A 21052-nucleotide genomic window follows, 5' to 3' on the forward strand; every position below is an offset into this window, starting at 1 on the left:
GGCAAGGGAGAGACTTTGAAACCCTTTACTTTTTGTCTCCTGTGCTCTTTTATTATGCTTTAGATTATTCCTGGCCTGCTGACAATTTGTTCTGCAAGTTGTCAAGCAAAATGTGCATTTTAAAATAAATTACTCTAAAATTTTAATCAACTCTTTTTTTAGAAAGGAGTCTCATGTTTTTCTTTTGCATACGTCTAGTTTGCTGTTAAAGTAAGCAGCTGGGACTTTCTTGATTACTTCTATTTTTAGTGACATCTTCTTTACACCTGCACATTGAAAATCATGAGGTTTTCTAACAGACTAAGAAATCTTTCAGCCTCCCTGATTCTTGGGTCAGAAGCCTGAAATCAAACTGGCCCTTTAAATGCAGTGTCGTGGTGTGGTTGGACTTCTTATGTTTGTCTTACACTAGAAAAATTGACCACTATTGATTTTCCTTGAAAGTTAGTTCATCCTACCTGGTTAATTTGTAACAGAACAAGAAGACAAACTAGGGTTGCACAATTTCTGATACTCACCTTCACATCTCTAGGCCTGTGAAATCCTCTCATTACGTGTAAATTAAAGTATTAAGTAATACCTGGCCAAATGTTACCACGCAATCAAGGTTTGATTTTTAAGCATTTTACTTAATTTCTCTTATACAGAAACCCTGTTGTTAAATTCACTTTTGATACACGTGCTATATGCCATCTCAGATTAAGAGTATTTAATTCCTTCCAGTTTCCAGATGGACTGCAGAATAAACTTTAAAAGGTGAATCAGATGAGAAATGGAAATAGAGGGGAATAGCATTTGAGTAAAGGTCACACACTTCTTATCAGAATAATCAATTTAAGTAATTCAGAAAAAAAAACCCATATGAAAAAAAGTTTGGTTTTTCCTTGAAGCCTTTTGTTGCAGGACCCTCCTAAAACATAAATTCAAACATTTGTTCTTCTTTGGGCAGTACAACCCACAGTATCTCTAGGTAGCCTAGGTACCAGATAGCCTTCTGTTCAGACTCTTGCCTGGATTGGCGTAGTGCTTAATGGCTTTATGTCTCTTAATTTTCAAGTATAATTGGCAGAGTTTTAAGAAGTTTAAGATTGGAGTAATAGTTTATTGTTTTCAAGGGCAAAGTATAAGTAAATTATATTGTTTATATCTGTTTTGAATATGTGTCTGTTTTGGGCTTTATATATTGCTCTTCCTTTTTCTGGTATTCAATTAACATAGATATTCATAAATAAACAAAAAATAAATTCTCTCCCAAAGGAGGATTTTGACAGTACTTTATCAGCAAAACTGCATTCAAATCCATTTTTAAATAACAAGAGTTAATTCCTGCATCCACTGAAAGTGCTTATTTATTATTGATTTCAGTGGATTGGACATTTTCCTAAGATGTCTGTTGGCTGAAGAAAGCTATAAATTAAGTGCCTGTGGTTTTGACTGTACTTGGAGTAGCCCTTCAAAGAGTCTTGTTTATTTTCTTTTTCAATTATCATTCTCTGTGTATGCCTGCTGGCGTTTTACACCACAGAACAAACCATCAGAAATGATGCTGTGTACCGTCTGCCATGTACTTCCCCAAGCTCATACCTGGCTCATGTCATCTTGCTGCCTCTGCTCAAGGTGGTCAGTGTGAAGTGTGAGAAAGTGTTCATTGACTGGATGGATGCTGGCCTGGGTTTCAGACTCATTGGGTGCTTGATTATTTCAGTGGCATAGGAAGGCATCCTCCTCTTCACCCACAGGATTGCTCATTTGAAGCCTTCTGTGCAGAGTCTGCGCTGTGTTGCATCGTTTGCCCCAAAGCTGCAGCTATGCAAGGTTACTAATTCAGTGGGACTACAAAGAGAATATTCAATTCACAGTAAAAAATGGAATAATCTCTTCTTTATTCATTCATCTAGTGTTATGGGGTAATTCACTGAAATTATTTCAATATTTTGTAATAAAATTATCCCATTGTATCCTAAGCCATCCTGTGTTCCTCTTATTTCAAGTCATAGAAACTTCTCATTATGGAACTTTACTTCAAATTATGGTCATTGTTTTCAGCTTCTTAGTTGCATCTTCTTTAGCACTGGTTCCCAGCCCCTTATTTGGAACTTCTTAGTTTCAGGAAACTTAGCAGCTTTTGCTGTTTGGTGTGGGTGTGTGTGTGTGTGATTACATGGTGTTACCTGCTGTCTGAAGTTCAAGGCTTCAGATTGATTTGCTTCTCTATCAGGTTTTTACGTGCAATTAAAAGCCCTCTGCCAGCCTGGAGATGCAGCTGTATGCTAATTTCCCAGTTTGAACAAAACACTCATAGGTCAGTACCAAAGTACTTGGTCTTCTTGATACAGAGGGAGGAAGTTTCTGGTCTGGGATGGATGAGAAAGGCAGGGTCTGGGTCTGTTGCTGTTTCTTGTTTCTTCTCAGCTCTGGGAGATGAAGTTTCTTTTCCTGAGATGGAGCTCTGATGTTAGAAATGCAACTCTGTCAGATCATTATTTCTAATTTTTAACATTAAAAAGGCAAGTTGAAAAGGAATTTGTTACAGCTTCTTGTTACTCTTGACTTCAGAAAGGAAGTGTGAACGTAATCTTCACATATCATATAATGATTTTTAAAGGGCCTTTAGTCTAAAGTAGTGTTTGTCATGAGGACAGGCAACAGTATTTCAGTATCTGGGCAGATTTCCAGACCCTGATACGATGTGCTTATTTTGACCTATCCTTTCCTCTAGGTCTTCTTTTTCCCCAAGACTTCTCACTGCACAGGGGACATGTCTTTTACAACTTGACATTCCCAGCTTAAAAAGCAAACTGACAGAAATTTCTTTAAGTTGAGGCTTGAGGACACACACACATATTCAGGAATATTTTTTTCCCATTACAACCAGAATATCCTATTGAGTTAGACACCTTTCTTAGAGAGGAGAGGGGAGGACAAAATTGTGGAGAGCATTCTAGCAAGATGCTTCAAGGAGGTAGATCAAGAAGGCAGGTGCTGAAGACGTAGGGGGTTTTATTCATGATTCTAAATAAAATCTAGGAAGAAGAAAGTCTTCTCTTATCTTCCTGGACACCCCACACCCTCCTACCCAAGTTACTAATAAGGGTAGCAGAATCCCTCTTTGCTGTTCTCACTCAGGTTAATTTTTTTTAGTGTAGTGTGAGGAATGTTTTGCTCTTCTGAGGTGACCTTTTCTGACAGTTTGCTGGGTTTTGTATGAAAAGGACAGAACCCTTAAGTCCTTAAAACTGCTGGTTTTTGTATGAAAAGCACAGAACGCTTAAGTCCTTAAAATGGAAATAATTTTTTTTGTTTATGCTCCTCTCTGTACTTCTTTACTGATCGTTAGTCAGTCCAGGATGCATGAATTAGTTGATGACTTTTTGCTTTGTTTTCTTCCTTGTTCTTTGCTGTGCTGTTTCTCTGGACCATCCCAACCTTTTCTAGTGAAGTGTTTTTCTGCTAGGTTTTATTCAACGTGGTTTCCCACTATGAGCCTTAATGAAAACAAATGTTTACGGCATTTTCTGAGCATTAGGTGAGCTGCTATCTTTAATTACGAAGGGCTTGGAGATTGAGGAGGAAACCCACTTACTGGCCACAAAGGGCTCTAGGACTGTTTGTGCTTGGTTCATTCATCTCCCTCTGCTTCACAGACAAGTGAGACTTTCTGAGCATTTGAATACAGTTTATTCTATCAATTAAAAAAGAACAAAACAAAACCTGTCTCTTACACTGCTTAAATACCTATTAAGCCCATGAACGGAATACTAATTTCACTGGTTCCGTATAATGAGCTCTAAATTTCTGAGTCATGTCAGCCATGGAACCCCTTACTAAGAACATGGAAAACCCCACCCAAAAAAAAACCCAACAAAAAAGCCACCAAAAAAACCAGACACCCCCCCCCCCCCGCAAAAAAAAAAAAAAAAAACAACAACAAAAAAAATCCTACAAACCCTAATGTCAGTCTCAGTTCCTTAATTATTTTGATGAGTGTGCAAATGAAAAGCTCCAAAGCATTGTGTCACAGCGGTTATTTTCCAGATTGAATATAACGGGGGATTTATGAAGATTTTCTGCTCTGTTACTGGGGTGGATGAAACGCAGATCAAGAAGGTCTGAGCACTGGCAATACTCAATGCCAGCAGCACACCTCATCAGCTGACAAGCCCTTGAAAGTTCTTAAGTGGGATGAGATATGAGATTAGATGGAGTTTTATGTTTCTTTCCTTTTTGCCCTCCCCTCCCTCTGTATGAATGCCAGCACATATAAATCATGGTGCTTAGCTGGTGCAGAAAGCAGATGTCGCAGTGCAGAGCAATGTTCTACCACCTCTACCATAGGAAGGCAGAGGTGGTATCTGAGATGCACGTGTGAGAGTTCTTTACCTCTGGATGGGTGTTGCCTTGACTTCCTGTGGATTTTAATTAGGCAGTGCAGTGCTGCTGGGCGCTACCTGCATTTCAAAACATAGATATTACATGAATGTCATTTATTCTTCCTTTTAATACACCTACAGGTAACTTGGTTCAGCTGCACAATCCCTGTAGAAGAGGCTGCAGAGTGCACAGTGACAGCTTGTATGCTCCCTGTGCATCACAGAAAGTGCTCTGCTCATTCCTCTGGAAAATGTTGTTATATAATGCAGCACAGTGCTTTGCCGTGTCTGCTGGGGGATCACCCTCTATTAGGAGGGTTGCATTGTCAAGTTGGGTGTTTTAAGGAAAGAATTCAACATTGCTTAATGATATGTGAAATGTAACTTAATGCATTTATCACTGTTTTAAATTTTCTGGCCTTGCACAATGAACATCCCACAGTGGGAGCTTCATTTTTCTCCTTAGACTGTATTATTTGTATTATTGGCAAATGTGCTCATTTATACTAGGAAGAGAAAAATAAAGGCAGGGAACCTTGAGAAATGCCAACTAATAAAAAATAAGACAGTTGTGTTTTCTAATAAACAATGAACATAGTAAAACTGGTGATGCTACAGGCATCTTGTGTTATTGATGAAAACAAACTGCTTACTGACATCTGCAACAACCAGCCCTTGAGTGGTGGCATCCCAGAGCCCCTCAGTTCCATGTGTTAGGCAGAATTGCTGGAATTCATGGTGTGAGACTTTGAAGGAGTTTGATTTATTTGGTTTTCCCCTCAGGCCTTATTTTTCCTTGAAGATTTATATTTCTTCTACAACAGGAAATATAAATAAGATAAATATAATAAATAATATAAATAAGAATAAGGGAATAGCTGCTCTTTTCTTGGAGATGGTGTGAAAAGCCATAGGTATTTCTTTTGGACAGCTGACTACTTTAACTTTCTGAAGTCCCCATTGTTAACAGTTACAATCCATCAGTACTGCTCTGGAATAACATTTCACATGCTGTAGACTCTTCACGGCTTCTCCTGAATAATTCCTTCTCTCTGCTGCATCCCACCACCTGACACAGGAAAGACACATTTCTGCAGGTTGTGAGCATCCTTTGCTTCACGAGCAAATTCACTTAAGTACCACAGCTTCTGCATCAAGTTGCTCTTAGCATGAGGAAATTTGGGTTCAGCATATATAACTGCTGTAACCCTGCTGTATTATGAAGCTGATTATTTAAATTTTCTTATTTATAATGCCACTTGTACAGTATTTGTAGATTGATCCCCCCCAAGTTGTTTCTGAGATTGTGTAAATTGAGGTGCCATAGTTTTTATTCATATTTCTTTTCTAGAAGCATGTAAGTCGATGGAGGGGAGAGTACCACCTTGTTCTGTAGTAGAATTCAAATTATTCATTTAAATAACAATAAACCCTGATTTTTGATGTGTCTCACTTTTCATGGCATCTCTCTAGATGGGGGAGGCTGATGTTCTGTGTCAGCTGTAGCTGTTCCAAAGACAGATCCTTGAGCATGATTTTCCTCCATTAAGTGGAATGCAGAACATTAAAACCTTGCCAAGAAATACTTTTAGAGAATTGCCTCTTATGTGGTGAGAGAGGGGTGTAGAGGAAGAGCTGTCTTGACTTGTTATTTGTTCACTGACTCAGGGAACCTCATGGTCACTGTGGTGGGGATTGACTCCACAGATCATCTCTGCTGCATTTGGCTTGTAGATGATAAAGCTCAGTATTCTTATTTTCTTTCTTCCTCCTCCTCCCCCCGCCTTCTGGTTTTCCCCCTAAAACCTCCTTTCTTCAGGGAAATGGTTGTATGTAATAATTGTCTGCTGAATCCTTCTAAAGGAGCTGCTCAGTAAAACTGAGTAGTCATTAATTTAACACTCCAGTGCTGAGCGAATATGTGAGCTACAACAGCTGCTTTGCTTTGCATCTGCACTTTGAGAGTGCACTGGTTTCTTTTGGATTTAGAAAACCTTCCTTAAAGGGCTAAAGCCAGAAATGATGTGAAACTCTTGAGTTCTCTCAGACCCATGTTTTGTAGGTATTATGGTGTTTGGCTCACCAATTGTGGTAGCATGGGTCCCTAAATCTGGAGGAGTGTTTAGTTTTGATTTTTGATTGCTTTTAAAGCCTTTCTTTTCCCTTGGGGAAGGGGAAAGGTATGTAAAATGCAGTTAATTATGACAGTTTATTATCTCATTAAATTTTGAAATACTTTCTGCTAAGCTTATTATAGTAATCTAAAAATCAGCTATTCATATTTCTGATGTTTGTCTCCAATCATGGCTTTTCACTGCAGATAACATGCATATGTATATGTATGTATAAAACATTGAATAAGTAAAACTTACCTATATAGTTTAATTTTTTGTAGCTTAAAGCATTGACATCAGTCATGTCAGGCTGTCTAAGGTCACTCAAGGAAGAGAGATTCTGTTAGTGACCCAGTTATTTCTAGTGTTACCTTCTGATCTTGCAGATTTGTGTAAAAATGATGCATGGAAGTGCTGGAACACATTTGAAGCTGCCTGGCTGTGAGGAGTCCCTTGTGGGTAGAGAGAGAGCCCAGGTGGATGCACAAAAATATAGATTAGAATGTTTGGCAAAATTCTTACTTAGATTTTGAACCCTGTATTAGGTCAGGGATGTTTCCTTTTGGTATGGCTTTAATACTGCCCACATAGAAAATGTGAAGTTGGAGTCATTACCTTTTCCAAAGTATAGTATTTGAATATTTGGAGATGGAATTGCAGCTTAAATTTCTTCTAAAGGCAAAATTTCCCTCTATCTGCAGTAGGAAACCACCACAGAAAATAGCAGGTTGTGGGATAGGTTGGCTGGAATCTGGTACAGCTTTGAAAGGGATTTTGGATTTCCTGATCCAGAGTCATTCGAGTTTTAGTGGTGGTGCTTTGCTGAGATTTTTAGACGGCTTATGTTAAAATAAATTAGGATGCAGCTTTTAAATTAATGAAGTTAAATTGGCACAAGAGGCTGTATGGACAGGCTGTCTTTTTGATTTATCTGTCAACAAGGCACAGGTTTAACCTGCTCTTAACCCATAACAGTCCACGTGGATTTGAAGTGATTTAACAAAAATTAAATTGGGGCAGTCTTGTGTTGCCAGCAAGGCCTCAGGAGAAGCATCTCTAGTTCTGCCTTTTGGCATTGTCTTCCCTTGGTAATGGTGTGATAAAAGATGCATTTATTTTATTTCTTGACTTTGTTGACTTAATTCTCACCTTCAAGCTAGTAAGATTTCCTCAGTGCTAAGGGCAGTCACTCACACAACCCGTTGTGGTTGCATTTGTTTGTTATTTTGAACAGTATCCCAAGCTACTGAGCCTGTATTTAATATAATTTTAAATCAAGAAAATACTCGAGGGGTTTGTGAAATCCTCCACATATTTGTTTACCTGTGGCACAGTGGTTGGCTGGGTATGAAAAGGATTGCATATTGTGTCAGATTTCTGCAGTTTTCTGATCAGGATTGTTGTGGCTGCATTGCCATTTCTCTCCTCAGTCATCTGGTCCTTACAGGATTTCCATTTTATTTTTGGTCAACTTCCACTTTTCCTGAACATACCGACAGAATGTTTTACTTTCTCAATTGCTCCTGCCCATATTGCCTTGTTTTTTCTTGCTGCCCAACCATTCTTTCCAATTTTCACTTCTTTCGTTCTTCTCAGTGTGGAGTTTTGCATGACATTCTCACCAGTTATCTTTCAGGTGCCGTTGAAAACTACATGAACTGGTGTCGAGTTCATGAAAAGCTCACTGGTGGTCCCAGCTGAAGTAATTGCCAATTTCTTGCTGCTCCTGCAGTGTGGGAGCACTCTTGCCACGACCTTTTGTATGGCCATGTGGCAAATTGACTTCAAGCCCTCATCTGATTCAAGCAGGCATGGGTGTGCACATACTGGTTTTCATAGGATTTTATTCCTTCTGCCTGCCCTCTTTTATTTAATGTCTAATTTCAGCCTGGAAAAGGGATAGAAAAGTTATTTGCCTGAGTACTGCTAGTAGATCAGTGACCAGATATTGGCTCAATGCAGTTGAGGAGGAAGAGAAGGTGCCAGGAAGCATCCCAGGATTTTGGGGATTTTGAGACAGATTTACTGTGCTTAGCTGTTGCTCCGGTGGTTTATCATGATCAGCAACCACACCTCAGGGATACTTCCAGAGGAGCACAGTGCCAGCCAGTGGACTTTTCCCATGGGGCACCCATAAAGTGCTCACTGCACTTTTATGCAGTGTCACTGTCAGTGTAGACAGCATCTGGTATACCACTCTCTCCATTCTATTTTAAATGTTTGTAAGCTGGGGCTTTGCTTATGATGATACAGGGAAAAGTAGTGGGTGATCTGCTCATGGGGACAGAAGTGATGGAAATCAGACCTTTTCATTACTTCAAAAAAAACCTCTTAAAAAAACCCCCAAGGTTATCAAGTTAAAAAGCCCACCCAAATTTGTCTTCCTTGCTTGTCTTGGTGGAAAGTAGGGTCCTTGTTGCAGAAAGGTTGACAGTGAAAGGGCCCTCACTGGCATTGCTGCTAGGAACATTTTCTGTTAAAATTTTACAGTTCAATAGCTAATGTGTTTCTTAGTCAGCTTAGGGTGATCTTAAATGTGAGCTGCTGGTGGAAAAGGGAGTCCTGTTCTTCCCTCTAGTGTGTTTGTGCCACCGCTTTTGTGCCAGCGCCAGCACTTCTGTGCTTATGAAACCCAACCTGAAAAAGGAAAAAGACCTAACCTAGAAATTAATTTTCAGCTTGACGGACTTCCTCAGCTAGCTGATTATAGGGTCTCAGGAGCTCTAGGGCTGGCATAAGCAGGAGCATGTGGCTGGAGGTGAAGGGAAGAACATATACCACACCTTTTTTCTGAAGCAGCCTCTCAGTTTTAACCAAACTGAACTCATTCAGGGGAAGAGGATGCAGGTGAGGCAATGCAGCAGTTGCTGCCCCAGAAGGGTGTGGTCCCACTCCCTTTGTCCTCCCCATTCTGGGACTGTGCCCTCCCATTACTTCCTGGTCAGAGTGCACAATGGGATGCAGAACTAGAAGGAACATGACTTTCTCCTTCCACTATCAGCAAGCTCCTAGTTTATCTGAGTTGTATCATCAGTTATCAGGTGTTCTGCTGCTCACATACCACTGTGTATCCTAAAAGTAAAATTAAGAAGGGTGTTAGGGGAAAAAGCACTGATTAATCTCAGTCTTCTGTGAACAAAGTCTTCTCAGAGGGACTGTATTTTGTCACTTCCTGGACAGATGTGTGGTGTGTATGCACAATTAGTGTGTGTCTGTGCGGGTTTTTTACTGCGATTACCTGGTACTGAAATGAACTCGATATGCACCATATCTTTTTACTGGAGTCTCCAGGGGCAGGGGAATGTGACACACGTGACAAGAAGCAAGAGAGTATTGAATACTTACTACTGCAGGTAAAGAAAGAGTCTGCAGGGAAGGTAATAGATTGTAGTGGCACAGGAATTGTTACCATAGTTTCCATTCATATCATTAGTTCCCAACTACTTCTGGCATTCAGGAGGAAGAGAAAGACAGCATGCTCTGGCAGTCCAGCCAGCCCCCTCTCATAGGATTTAGCATCTATGCAAAGAAGAGGTTTGAGGTGAATGGCCCCTTTCCTTTTCAGGCCAGTTTGACTGGTAGCAGGATGTGGCATGGCTTGAAAGAAGGCATGAACAGAGTTACTGGGACAATTGACTGCATCTGCCTGATTGACTTGCAAGAATAGGCTGTTTGACTCCTGGGGAGGAAGCCTGGAGAGGGTCGTGGTTTGATTCCAAGAGAAACTCAATGCAAAAAAGTACAATGATGAGGGAAAAGACACGAAAAAGTAGAGACAGCACCTGCTGAAGTTCGTGTTTTATCTTCAGAGTTATATAAGAATAGCATAGATTTAACATAATAGAATTCTGTATTATATAAGAATATCACAGGATTAGGATAATGGAATATACCGATTTTTATTTTATTTTCTTCCCCTGATAGCTCACTTGCATGTTTCTATTTACTAATCCTTTTTGGCAAGAAAGTAAATGTGTCTGATGGGTGTTCTGTGCAAAAGTGATCACTTTGCTGCTTATCAGAATAAAGTCTGTGTAGCAGATATAGGATGTCTTGTGTCTCTCTTTTTTTTTTTTTTTTTTTTTTTTTTTCTTGCTGCATGTCTAAACGTTGTAGTTTTTACAAGAGAAATGTTGAGTTCCTGGTAATAGCCAGATGGTAGAGGAGCATTCTAAAGTACACTTCCCTGTGGGAAGTGCAGATACATGGTTTCAGGTGTGGTTAAATTGCAAGCTGCAACCTTTGCAAGAGGTTAAAATGTCCACAACCTATTGACTTTTATCACTTCCTGCCAGTAGATGGAAAATTTTATTCAAATGTTAGGGATTAATGCAGGGCTTAATTGAACAGGAAGTTTCTCAGCCATTCAGATGATGGCTAGAATGATCCATATACTGTTATTTCTGACATTTCTGCCAGCAGTAATCTGTGGCTTTCTGGGTAGTGCAAGTTGCTTTTAGGGCAAAGGTGAACGATTGCTAGAGTTGAGGTATGTGTGTTTTTCTGAGATTGGAAAACAAGAATGAAATGGTCTGTAAAACAACTTTTTTTTAAAGGACAATTGTGGAGAAAAGGCTACTCAAAGTGAAAAGATAATTTTCCTTCAGTCTCATGGCTTTGATCTTGCATCCTCTTGAGTTTTCGCAGCTGATCAAATTACTAGGGAGGGATCTGCTGCTATGTTTGGAATTATTTGGTTTATCATAGGGAACAAAGAGCAGCCCTGAACTGATCAGAGACCAGGGTTTTGGGTAGTGCCTAGACATCTCATGAGCAAGGAAGTGGGAAGCTCTGCCATCTGAACCGTGCTGGTTTTGTTTAATGCCCCTTGCTTCGGAACTGGGAACTGAACAGGTTTTGCAGATGTTCCTCAAATGCCTGAGAACACTGAAAATAATACTAGAATAATATTGAAGCTGCACAGTGTGTTGTGCTAGAAGTAATTGTGACCTCTCTGTAATTAAACGGAGGGGCAGTGCTCAAGTTTTCTCAAAATGGACAGGTTTTAACATTCTGTAGGCTGTCTTCAGTAGGGTGGGAAATATTTTTGTAGGGATCAAAAACATTTTTGAAAATGATCCAAGCCTGCGTTGGTAATAAACAATATCAAAGTTAACAAAGTTGCTTGCAATTCCACGCAGACAGCAGCATGGTGTTGCAGAGAAGTGAAGTGGAAGGGGGAGACCGTTTTGGGCCCCTAGGCTTTCCCACACTGGCTTTACCTGAATATCAGAAGAGTTGTGAAGGTTGCTTCATTCTTCCACCTTCAGTGAGTGCCTGCAGCAGGTCCTTGACAGGTTCCTTGCCAGTAGGTGGAGATCGTGCAAGTGAACTGGAAGTTGCATTCTCCTTCCAGTGAGGAAGGTGCCCATTAGCGTGGAGTTCAACCTTGTTTACTTCTAGCACAAGGGACAGGGTTTAATGTGAAAAAATAACTTTGTTCTTGTGGTTTTTTTCTTGAAAAGAAGTTTGTAGACATAGTACATGCTCAGACATCTGGTAGTGATTATTAGAAACCAAGCAAATGTAAATGAGTTCCTTAATTTTTTTTTTTTTGCTGCTGCGGTTTTGCATTTTAACTTTCTAGCATGTGGTGATGCTCTTCTCTGTGCAGCAGCACAGCATAAAATGGCATACTTGTCCTAAATTTACTCCTTGATGATGTTCTTCTTGCTTTTTGGTGCAGCGTGGTGGTTCTGGCTCAAGCTGAAAAGTAGGCATCTTGGGTCACACTGCTAGAACACAGGGGCAGCCCTCATTTCTGGATGCAGGAACTGGAAACCCTAGTTTCCATCTGCCAAGTACTTTTGTAGATAGCTGGGCTCCGCTGTGCTTGGTAGGCAGCTTGCAGAGCGCTCTGGTGAAGAGAACCAAGTAGCAGCCTGAGATGAGGAGTGCTGCAGAAAAGGAATCCTCCAGAACATGGGTGCAGGAGCAGAAGTAAGCTGTGCACAGGTGGGAGTGTGGGGAGGAGTCAGAAATTATTGTAGCTTTTATGGTACTGCTGAGCCAGTGGTCATCAGCTGGTGCTTGGCACTGCTTCACACCATAGCTTATGCAAGTATCATAAGCTAGGGTGCAATCTCTGTAGTATGCATAGCCCAAAGAACAGGAGGGATAGGACACAGCCCCCTCTAAAATGGATTTCTGGAATACATTCTTGTTCCTTCTGAATGAGGCTGGTTTTGCATTACTGTGCACCTTTGTAGCTTCTGTGGGCATATTTAAGCTGGCTCAGCTGAATGCTGTTGGCTGTGGTGTTTAGGGTGTCAGCAATAACCAGGACTTTGGGAGGAGCATTTGTAGGACTCACAGTCTGCAACACTGTTATTAGATTGATTTCCATGTAGACTGATAAATTTGAAAGCTTTATGCAGTGTGCAGTATGGTACAGTGTAGACACAGCTGGAGTACAACTTGGAGCAGTCAAAGGTTGAAGCACCAGTGCTTATGTTCTTAGACTAGAAATGAAGCCACTCCAGAATGGGAATTTTTAAGAACTGTTGCAGGACAAAGGAAGGGTGGCACCACCTGTCTCCAGTATTCAGAAGGATCTCTTCTGCCATCTATTGCCATGTACAGCTCACCACATGTCTGTATGGAGAGCAAAAATTTTTGTCCAATCTCAGGTGTTACAGCCCTGGAGAAAGTAGACTTAAAAGAGTCATTGTCTTTCTGATTGTCCACATCCTACGCTTACAGAGGAATAAGGCTTTGGTCCTGGATTTATGGAGAAGTCTCTAGGACAGTTGCTGTATTGTGATGTGATGACAAAGGCTGTAAGAAAACTGCTTATTGGGAGCCTCATTCAGCTGCCATATCCTCATTTGTTCACACTCACACTGCTGCTTCTCTCTGGACAGCAGCTAAGAAACCCTCCTGTACTTGCCACAGCCACTGGCACATGGGACAGGTGTGGAAGGGTTTGAGTATTTGATGGTCTTTAATGTATTTCAGTCTAAATCAGCCTTTATCCAGCTGCTAGAGTCTGAGCTGGAAGCATGTAATTGTTGAGATATTTGAAGGTGGATGTGTGATTTTGTAATTGTGTTGTGCTGGAGTTGCACCTTTGTAACTGAAAGTTAAGTTTTGGTTTAAGTACGATAAGAGGTTGTGACCCTGCCTACAGTGCTGCAGTGATGCAAATTGTGTGCTATAAGCATGGACTGTTCTTTCATCAAGTCCAGTATATACCAGTTGCAGCAGTAAGGTGAGAGGGGACCCATTCTCCTGCAACTTTGACTAATTACACTTTTGGTTTTTTGGATCATTTCTTGTTCCTCTTTGCATCCCTGTATCCTGAAGTCCATGAAGGCCACTCAAGTTCACACTGGGAAATCCTACTGCTACATAAGAGTAGTGTCAAAATTCCCTGACCACTGTGGATGTTTCAGGGCAAAAACACAGAGCATTTAGTACCCAGTGTAATTTAGCCCTCTCAAGGTTATCTAGACCACTGAAACACTTGTACTTCCTGGATCCACAGGTGAAACCTGAAGGCAGTGTTAGTTTTCTACAACTCCTGTAAACTGCCTAGTATGGGCCTCAGCCTAGCAGGCAAGCTCTCCATACCTATGTCATTGTGACTGTTTATATAGGCACTGTGGAATATGTACAAGGCTCATTATGGCTGGAGTTATCCAGTTCCTCCTAACACAGTTAAAGTGGTGGGGAATGGTAACAGGGCCCAGCAGCTTCTAAGGACTCCCACTTTGCCCAATGCTATTTTCCCCTTAGTAGGTATAAGTGTTTCTACTAAACTGAATGACATGAGGAGGGTTTGGAGACTGCAAGTACCTTCTTGTAATCAGTAAGCATTGCCAGGAAAAACAGGCGGTTCCAAAATTAATGATAACTGAAGCAGTTTTTAGCAGAAGAAAAGTTTGTGTCTAGCTGTACTTTGAACTAGTCATGAAGCATATGGGTTATCTCAATTATTGTTCATTAAATGCCATTCCCAAACACCTTTCTATTGTTAACATGAGAGGAGGTTCTCAGAAACCAACTGTTTCCCATTTAAAAAAAACACACATGCACAAAAAGAAACAAAAACAAAACAACAAAAAAACCCAAAAAACCCCCCAAAAACCACAAAAAACTCAAAGGAAAATGTGCATCCATTCATTATGGCTAAAGTTTTACAGCAGTAAGTGTTTTTTAAAGAAATGTGCCCTGTTAGGCTCAACAATCAAAGACTAAATGGGCTGAATATTGTGCTTTTATTGGATCATCTGAAAATTTAAATCTAGTTTAAAATTGTTTAATTTAGGCCCAATTTTGATTACTGGGCCCAAGAAAGTAAAAAGGATTGCGTGAATAAAGGTCTTAGTAAAAATAGCTTCTGAAAATGGTTGCATTCAACCTTTCTGGAATGTTTAATTTACTGAAAAGTAGCCAAGGTTGTTTTAATCATATGACAGGGTAAAGAATTACACTCTTACCTGGTAGTACAGGTCTAGGTTGTGTCTTGGATTACATTAACTTGAAAATTATTTTGAAGGAGCCATATCTGAGAGTGACTCCATGCTTTGCAACAGTTACCTGCACTTGATATCTGTATGGATGGGAGCAACTAGGTCTCTTTACTTCTAGTCCCTTCCTGGTACACCACCACACCCGGTACACCCCACACCTGCTAACCAGTGTGGGGACACAGATGCCCATTGAATCTCCGTTTCCACTACTGTGGACTTGCTGGCAGTAGTGACAGTGGGCAAAAGGTACCACTGATATGGGCAGAAAATACTATCCCAGTAGCTGTGGGGCATGCAGGAGAGGAAATGCAATTCAAAGGACTCCTTCACACACAGGCTTTCTTGCTCTTGGTGTGGTGCTGTTGATTGACCTGACAGGGTAGCTTGGGACACAGTGGTGGCAGAGGTGTGTGAGTACAGATAGAAACACTGCCTAGTGCCACCAGCTCCAAGAACAGCCAACAAGATCTTGTGTTCTGAGGGGAATTTTTTTCCCACTGCATTTTTTTGAGTATCCAAATATTAACCATCACAGTTTCAGGGGGAAAAAAAAAATGTTTCATATAAGTTTTGGCATTATAGTCCTAGAAAACTTGTTGAAGTTTGGAGCCCATTTCACATGAACTGGTGGTCTTCTAGAAGATCACTGTTGGGAGGTCTTTGGCTTACTCTGAGGATTGAAAGGGTAAAATGTAGCTTAGCCATGCTTCCTGCTGGCACAAGATTTCCTTCTTGTCCCATGAAGAATGATACCTCCAGCATCAAGTTTTGCATGCTCATCTTGGGCTTGCCTAGAAGTTGCCTGGTCAACTTTGAGGTGGAAATTATGCGCTTGATAATCATCTGATTTCTAGAAGACACCTGGCTATTAAAGCCTAAATTACATTTTTATTTTATTTTTAAATGAGGGCAGAATGTTTCTACAGCCTGTCACATTCAAGTAAGTTTACCTTACTGAACAAAGCTGTGCACACAAGTGAATGTTTCTGTACAGACATGCTGTGTACCAGAGTGCCACGTTGTATGGTGCAGTTACACAATTTACATACTTGGTTTATCACCTCCAATGAGATCAAAAGATGGTGCACTTCAGACCTCATCGAGATCAGGGGCACAGAGCCAAGCAAACCTCAGAGGTAAGTTTTTCACCATGCCAGCAAAATGTCACAGCAAGGAAGTAAATAACCCAGGTATTCAGCAGAGGGGAAGCTATAATGATGTTAGCATGGAGTGGTCAGAACAGAATCTGTGAGGTAGAGTGCCCAGCCGTGCCAGAGCCTTCCCTTAATTGTTAAGTGAAAAGCACTTTGCACTGAGAAGGAAAATGGGAATTAGTCACAAAACTGTACCACTCAAGCAGCTGCTTCAGCTATGGTTCCTATAGTGTTTGGAAACCTAACTCCTGGTCCTGCTGTTATCAAGAAAAAGGATATATCAGGCTACAGAAAAGCAGGAAAAGACAAAAGAAAAAGTGGAGTTTAAGGAGTAAGTGAAAGGTAATGAGACCAAACAGCAAGGACTTACAGTAGCACATACTAAGCAGGAAGTTTGGTGGAAACCTGCAGATTGCTGGAGATTAGAGAACGTTTGCAAAAGATTGTTTTGCAAATCTTCTCCCAGTTGAGATGTTTAGGCATGAGAATAGCCTCTCAAACCCAGAATTTTCTATAAATAGTTTGGTATGTATGCAGATATATTACACATCTGTACATATTTGGATTTGCGTCTGTTTTGTTGTACTTACACTATGTTTTTGCTTAGGAGTTATGGAATTATAAACTGAAAAGAGTAAGATTTTTGTGCTGGTGTACAACAAAATCTCACACACTGATAGTTTAATATTTGATTTGTGGCTAGCACAACATGCACTATTGTCTAGAATGTTAATGTTTACTACATTTAACACAGACTACTACTACTAACCTGAACTTTGCTTTGTGAAGAAAAGACTGTCTTTGTGTATTAAGTGTTTTTTTCCTAAATGTGAACTTTCTAAAGGAATGGTGCTAGGATATGCTTTTTTAAAAGACATTCTGAAGCACTTTTAGTTAACACTAACTGTAGTGTTTTAATTAACAAGAATACAATTTGCTTAAAATATCCAACTAAAAATAAGTTCTACTCTAAAAAAAAAAACTTCAAAATGCATATTTTGCAAGACATAAATGTTTTGTAGCCTAGTCTGACTTTTTGCAGTTAGAATATTTTTGTTGGGGTGTTTTAGTCTCTGGCTGAAATTTACTTCCTTAGACCTAAAAAGCCAATTCCATAGAAGAGAAGCATACCCAAAGGAGCTGAGACTTCCTCAGGCTGAGGCTTTTTTGAACTTTGTGTCATAGGTATGTGTTTAAACTCTCTCAAAAGAAGTAGAAGGAAAATAATATTCTGTTGAGAGAAGGTGGTTTACTGTTTATTTTTAAATAGTCTAGATATTTCTGGCTGCATGTTGGGTGTTCGCATGATGATTAGATGTGGGATTATTTTAAGTTCTTTCCTCATCCTTTTCTGCCTCGCAAAGTTTCTTCTGTTTGTGTATTTATAAACCTTACACAGTGTGTACCCTTTCAGTGAGGACAAAGTGAGCAATTTATTTGGAGGATAAAAAACAGGAATTTTTTTTTTTTTTTTTTTTTTTTTTTTTTGCTGCTCATGCCAATCTGTCTGTTGTTGCCAAATGCATGCTAAATAGGTCATTCCAGCCGAAACCCTTGCATTAAGAAGCAAAGAGCAAAGCCATGTTGGTGGTGTTATGCATTTAAACAATTATGGATTCATTTAGGTTGGAAAAGACCTTTAAAATCATTGACTTCAACCATTAACCCTGCACTGCCAAGTCCACCTGTATCCTTAAGTGGCACGTTCATGTGTCTTTTTAAATGCCTCCAGGGATGGTGACTCAATCACTTCTCTGGGCAGACTATTCCAATGCTTTGCAGCCCTTTCTGTAAAGAAACTTTTCCTCATACCCAATCTAAACATCTCCTGGCACAACCTGAGACCTTTACCTCTGGTCCTGTCACTTGTTCTGTGGGAGAACAGACTGACCCCCACCTGGCTACACCTTCCTTTCAGGTGGTTGTGGAGAGCAATGAGATTCCCCCTGAGCGTCCTTTTCTCCAGTCTCAACACCCCCAGCTTTCTCACTCACTTCTCGTAGGGCTTGTGCTCCTGATGCTTCACCAGCTGCATTTTCATCTCCACCACTCAATGTCTTTCTCATGGTGAAGGGCCCAAAACTGAATGCAGGATTTGAGTTGTGGCCCCACCAGTGCTGAGTACAAGGGGACAATCACTGCCTCAGTCCTGCTAGCTGCACTGTTTCTCTCTAAATTTTAGATAGACACCATCATACACTGAGCACTTTTATCATTTCTGTTCTTCCTTGTTCAGAAGTGGTGAGTATGACTTGATAACGCTTCATCTGATGCAACTGTAGTGAAGAAGGAGGGTACAATCCTTCTTTGGCAGCCACTTCACACTTAGATTGGATTAAGTGTAATGTGAAACCATACCTGAAATAATTGGTTTTATGCTGCTGGAGGTTTTCATAGGGACATACAAGTTTATTGAGGTACATACATGCCTTCACAAGAAAACAGTCTTAGTTGCTGCCAATGTTTTGAAATATGTGTGTTTTTTCTTTGGTGGCCTGCCTTTGAAACTTGTCATGTTTACATAAATCTGAAGCAAGGGCTACTTAAGAACGCATCTTTTGCTTCCTAATCTTGATTCCTCATCCCTGTAAGCTGTAGCTACAGAATAGTTTTATTTCTTGCTCACAGCTCATTCTGTATGCACTCTCAGGCACTGAAGTAGAAGCCTGTGGAGTACATTCGTATTCATGCAAGGAACAGTAGTTGCACAAACCTAAAGGATGCTGCAGTCATAAAAGAGTGCTTTCATTTACTAGTGTTTATAAATTGAATCAATGATTTTTGCACCCTGTAACTGCTCGTGGTTTTAATAAAAGATTGATATTTCATAAGGGGTTCTGGTTTTGTGTCACTGGTGAGGTCAAACTGAGTGGATGGAAGTACAGCCATCTTTCAACTCTGGTTTGAGAAGTATCTCAGACACATATTACCATATAGCAACAAGTCTCCACAGTCTCCCTGGGAGAAGCATCAAAAGCTCATGGTTGAGGGAATACATGGAATTTTCTCTATCCTTCCTGAAATCAAGGGCCCTCATGGGTAGTGAAGAGCCTGTGATGCTGCCAGGCTAGGCTCCATAGGGATTGTTTTGTCCCAGAAAAGAACGTTAGCAGACAGCGTACTTTCAAACACAGAACCAAAAGTACTTTCGGTTCACTCATTAATTTCACATCTATGCCAAACTTGCAAGTTATTCTCTAATCCTGTTTCAGTGCTCTGGAGACTGATAATCAGGATACTGCAAACTAGCATGGATGATTCTTGCTGCAAAGGGTTAATTTTGACCCATAAAACAGTCTTGTGCTATGTGGCATAGTACTCCTTGCTTATCGCTGATCACATGAGATTTGAGCAGGTACAGAGATGCAGAGAGTGGGTGTGTTTATGTTTTTAACAGCCTGGCTGATGAAGCACATCAATGGGAAAAAAAATTGCTGTGCAGAAAGCCAGGATGCTCGCTAACCTTTATAGTCTGCTTTTTGCCGAGAGAGCATATGTTTTGTGCAGAACAGAAGCCAACACAAAGCATTTTTCTCTGGCTGCGTGTATGGTTTTGGTGATAGAAATGTAGTTGCTTGAAATTAAAATACCATTCATTCTGCACGGGAGTCCTTAGTCTGCTTGAAGAGATGGGACTTTGCAAAACAATCTGAGTAATTTTTGGAGATACAGGCATATCTATATGAGACCTTCATTCTGGAAAGATAATTGTTCATAGATATGAGGAAATATATGTGCTAAATTGTCTTTTAGTCCCAGTTCACAAATTATAAGCACCATGATAAAAAAATTGTAAACAGCAGGTTTACAATTAAAAAAAAGCAGTAAGAATGGCTGGTATGTTTTGTTGTTCAGGGCAATGGGGATTGGATAGTGAGGACAAGGACAACTTTATGCATAGTTCAGGGAGAAAACTGCTGAAAGTTACATTTGCTCTCTGTTGTCATTAGGGGACGTGTATATTCATACAAACACTGCTGAGATTTCCAATACTTTTTTGTTATCTTAGCGACAAGATTGCAGAAGTTTGAAATATAGTAACAAACCTATTGTTACCCAAATATTTAAGGTTATACCCCTGAAAAACAAAAGGTTTGCCAATTGTGTTTCATTCCTACTGAATGATAACTGTGCTTTCCTTAAGTCACAACTGGAGAGCTTTCCATGGAGTGACAAGACCTGGGCTTCCCTTCAGTGTTATTTAATATGTTTCACTTTGACATTATGTAAATACTCTGCTATTAGGGAATAAAATGACATAAAATTGCATCCTTTCTCAACAAGGTTTTAAGTTCTTTCTGTAGCTTCTTTCCTTTTTGAAGCTGTAATAAAGATCATAATTAGAATCCCAGTTGCTTAAGTGAAAAATTAACATGTTCTTACATGGGGAACTGAGCCAGGTTCCCAGTGAGACCCCCTCCGGATATCTGTCCTGCCCCAAAATGCTCTCCCTAATACCAATTTATGTTCTAGACATATTAACGAAAATCATATTCATTGCTGCATAGCAGTTAATCAGACCCTTCAGATAGGTTTGAAATAATTTGCAGCCAAGTGCCAAAATCATTTGCAGCCACTCATTTCCTGCAGCCGTATCTGCGCATGTTTTAAAACTAATCAGAGAGTGTCAGTCCATTGCCCACTACCAGGACTGAACAAATTCATTCCACACATGTCCTTCAAGCGTACAAATTTATCCCAAATCCTGCTTAACCCCACTGCTGACCTCCCTGCTTACTGTCTTCTGGGCTGTGGCCAAGCAAACAAAAATCTAAAGGTTTTGACCTGATGTTCTCCCTGTCAAAAATATCTTCTCTTAAAGGTTTTGTTTTTTTTTTTTTTTTAGAACTGGATACAAATATATATATCTTATCTATTAATATATATTTTACTATGAAAATAAGATTCTAGCAGATTGGAATAAATTAAAACCTTAATGG

General features: G+C 40.1%; 1 protein-coding gene across 2 annotated transcripts in view; it reads left to right on the top strand.

The window, feature by feature from the left end:
- Window positions 1–21052, top strand: part of JARID2 (jumonji and AT-rich interaction domain containing 2) — a 210144-nt gene that overhangs the window by 128583 nt on the left and 60509 nt on the right. The window lies entirely within an intron of this gene.

Source organism: Lonchura striata, chromosome 1, assembly GCF_046129695.1.
Source record: "Lonchura striata isolate bLonStr1 chromosome 1, bLonStr1.mat, whole genome shotgun sequence".
NCBI lineage: Eukaryota > Metazoa > Chordata > Aves > Passeriformes > Estrildidae > Lonchura > Lonchura striata.